This window comes from Octopus bimaculoides, chromosome 6 (assembly GCF_001194135.2).
Source record: "Octopus bimaculoides isolate UCB-OBI-ISO-001 chromosome 6, ASM119413v2, whole genome shotgun sequence".
Lineage (NCBI taxonomy): Eukaryota > Metazoa > Mollusca > Cephalopoda > Octopoda > Octopodidae > Octopus > Octopus bimaculoides.
In genome coordinates this window covers 70,189,359-70,193,481 of record NC_068986.1, presented here as the reverse complement: position 1 = coordinate 70,193,481, position 4,123 = coordinate 70,189,359, and positions in this window count along the sequence as shown.

The following is a 4,123-nucleotide window of genomic DNA, read 5'->3' as shown; positions in this document are numbered from 1 at the left end:
GTATTAAAAGTATGTCTAAGCGCAGTATATTTGATTACACTCGATTAATTATTGTTGGCACTCCGTCTCTTACGACGTCGAGGGTTCCAGTTGATCCGATCAACGGAACAGCCTGTTCGTGAAATTAACGTGCAAGTGGCTGAGCACTCCACAGACACGTGTACCCTTAACGTAGTTCTCGGGGATATTCAGCGTGACGCAGTGTGACAAGGCTGACCCTTTAAATTACAGGCGCAACAGGAAGAAAGAGTGAGAGAAAGTTGTGGTGGAAGAGTACAGCAGGGTTCGCCACCATCCCCTGCCGGAGCCTCGTGGAGCTTTTAGGTGTTTTCACTCAATAAACACTCACAACGCCCGGTCTGGGAATCGAAACCGCGATCCTATGACCGCGAGTCCGATGCCCTAACCACTGGGCCATTGCGCCTCCCGATTAATTATGTGTAACTCGATATGAAGATTTTCAAGAGTTTTGGCACTAATACATATATAAACTTAATAAAACAATGATATTATCGTGGTCATTTTCAAAAACATATCTAATTGCTTCCCGTTAACAATTACATTTTACTGCTGACAAACAGAAATTTAGAAGTAATTTCAATATATTGAATCAGTTCAATGCATGTATTAAGCTCTGGGTCTGAGTCTAAAGCTCTGGGTCTAAAAATATTCTAACTCTTTGAGTTCTGTCCCGTAATTCCAATTTTACCACATTCTCGAAAGGAGCTGATTCGCCTAATCTTCGAGAATAACTTTGAATATATTCAGTCCGTCTTCTTTGTGATTAGAACCTTACTCTTTTGGCAATTATCAACTTCTTGACAAAAAGCAGATGACATTATTGCAGATCTTATGTAGCTAAAATTCATTACTTCTAGTTCTGAAGATTCCTCTATTACGACAATTAATATTAGCGATAGCATAGGGGAAGAAATATGAGTAATATTCTACGACAAATAAGAGAGAAAAAAAAAACTAAATATAAATAAACTAAATATGATATGTAATAGCGATTGGAGGAGCTCTAGGTAAACAAGATAGCTGCAGAAGAAAAATAATGAATTTTATCGTTGCTTTGTTAAACATTCCATTTACGGAATATAATAGCTTCAAGTATGTCGTTTTTATCGAATATACTATATTCTTCGACAGGAACTTGAAATACATCAGAAACATCGAATATTTTTTGCATGGCTTAGCTTTGCCTGGCTTCCTTTACGCTTAGTAGGCATAGAATTTAGGTAACTGTTCAAAAGTAAGTCTTCTTTCACAGAGATACAAAATTATATGTTATATATCCATATCCATCTATCTATCTATCTATCTGTCTGTCTGTCTATCTGTCTGTCTGTCTGTCTGTCTGTCTACTTGCTTGTCTGTTTGTCTGTCTGTCTGCCTATCTAGACACATTTATATATACAGATACACATATCTATATATGTGTAAATGCATATAGACATACATGCATATGTACAGACATACGGAGAGAAAGAAAGAGAAGGTTAGTGAGTGATAGGAGAGAGAGAGTTTGCAATATTCCATTAGAATAAAGCAGACTCCGGACTACGAATTAAGCGAGGCACAGAGTAATTAATTAATGTGGTAAGATGGTGACTGAAACAGGTTTAAATTTGCTTAAATTCTTTCGAAGAATTTTAAGCAGTAAAAGAAGAGCGGTTTACAAATCTAATATACGCTTGTTTTTGTGTAAACCACTGAAGGAAAGTGAAATGGAAATCACGAAATTAGAAGGAATTGCTCGTGCAACGGCATGAGTTGTTATTTAGTGGACAATAGTACATTCTCAATTTTTTCTTTTTTGTTCTACTTGCTGAGTCTGAGTGCCACTGAGCCTGAGTGTAACTGAGTCTAAGTGTCGCTGAGTCTAAGTGTCGCTGAGTCTGAGTGTCGCTGAGTCTGAGTGACGCTCATGACTTTGATATGTCTTCCAAGATAGGTTAGATTGATGCTGTTAATGTTCCGTTTAACTGTTGTTGTTGAAGGTTAACACCAGCAAGAAATACAACAGAGGCGAGAAGATTCCAGAAGGCTTAATGTCTGGGGATGAAGGATTTGGTAAAGTGAGCAGTGCGGGAAAAGAATGTGGACGTGCCAACGGTAGAAGAAGTGGAGTGGAAAGCGAATCAATTGTGCCTGAGTGGTAGAGCTACGAGACCAAGCAAATCCGAGGCGCAGAGGCTGTTGTAGTAGCGATAGAAAGGACAAAGAGATGAGACAGCATAGGTCAGAGGCTGCAGTAAGTCCGTTAATGATGAAAATCCAATAAGCCGAGTGGCCCATCTCTTAATGCGACCAAAGTGCTACTGTTGTTACTGTTGTTAGCAGCATCACACTCCCAGATGTAGGGATAGCGCCATAGTGGAGTGTCAGCAGCTGTTGGGGAGTGAAATGTCTTCTGACTTTAAAAAGGACTAGCCTGTGGGCTCCTGTCCTAGATATGTTAAAGATATGCTTTCACCAGGAGAGATCTTCAGTTATAGTGCGACTCAGTATTTGGAGTGCGACTCAGTATTTGCTTAGAACAATAACATTGTTTTCATCAAACTTCTTTGAAGTAAGATTCTACTGATGAATAACATAAATGAGTAGCAGGACTGGCTCTGTGGAAGTTGTACAGGTGGCCACTGTGGAAAGATAGATTCAAGGTGATGTATAACGTCATAGTTCATGGTTTTCTCATTGCCTTGGCGATGTTACAAATAAGAACAATGGGGCAATAAGCTGGCTGAGTTGGAAGGTTGTCTTTCTTTGTAATAAGACACACTGAAGCGTAATTTCAGATTTCAAGGTACATCTTCATAGAGAGTAAAAGATTTAAGATTTCAGTAGGTGTAGGAGCAAGTACTGATGTGCGAACTTTAAGTATCCATTAAACAATAGCTCATACCGTTACACAGGCAACTATATAATTTCATCATTTATCTTTTATTTCTGCTTGACTAGTAGACCATTTATTTTCTACTACTTGAAAATGTTTAGAATGAATGAAACGAGTAACAGACCCGTTTGAGTCATCACTTCAACCAAAATAATATACATGTGTATGCGTTTCTGAGTGCGCGCGCACATGTGCATTTGTGCTAATATCGTAATGTTGATTACTTTAAAGGCAATGCGATTGCTTGCATTATCATATTGCCCTATCTTACCTTTTATATTTAACAGATATAATATTAGAGAGAGAACAGCAGAAGAAATAGAATATTATATGGAAAATAAAGCTAAATATAAACTAAACAAAGAAAATAAAGTATGCAATATAAATTGGATGAAATTGAGGTAAACAAGATAGCTGTGCAAAAAATATAATGAACTTTCTCATTGCTTTGTCAAACATTCCATTCACAGAGCATTATAGCTTCAAGTATGTCGTTTTTATTAGAAATATTACATTTTTCGACAGGAACTTAATACTATCTCATAAACACATTGAAAATTATTTGTATGGCTTGGCTTTGCCTGGCTTCCTTTATGCTTAAGTGACATAGACTTAAGGTGCCTGTTCAAAAGTATGTCTTCTTCCATATAGTTACAAAACGGCGATTTGTAATCAATTGTCCATAAGATTTCAATCCGATCAACGTACAGCTATAATTCGTGCGTAAGTTATTTATATTTTGTACAATATTTTTCTATATGTAACACCATTTCCCACCAAATATTTACACAAATCTAGAATGAAATAAGCCCCAAATATTTTGATTAGTTGGTTACAAACAATTCAGTGTATATAAGAAGCTCCACGTTCACGATTAAGCACAAAATTTTATATATATCTTTGAGTATTTAACTCATTTGTTTTCGTATTTCATGTTGTTTACTGTTGGTGACGTCCTGTACCCATATACGCATATATGTATATATATATATATGTGCATGTATATATACAATGAAAATTTACAAAAAAACAAAAGACGAAAACGGGAGTGTAAACAACAAAAATATGTATTAGTTTAACACTCGGAAAGTGAGAAAATCTTTTACGTTTTGACCCTACGCTCTTCGACAGAAAGAGAAACAGAAATAAATAGGTAGAGAAAAAAAAATATATATATATACATACATACATACATAAATATATATATATATATATATATATATA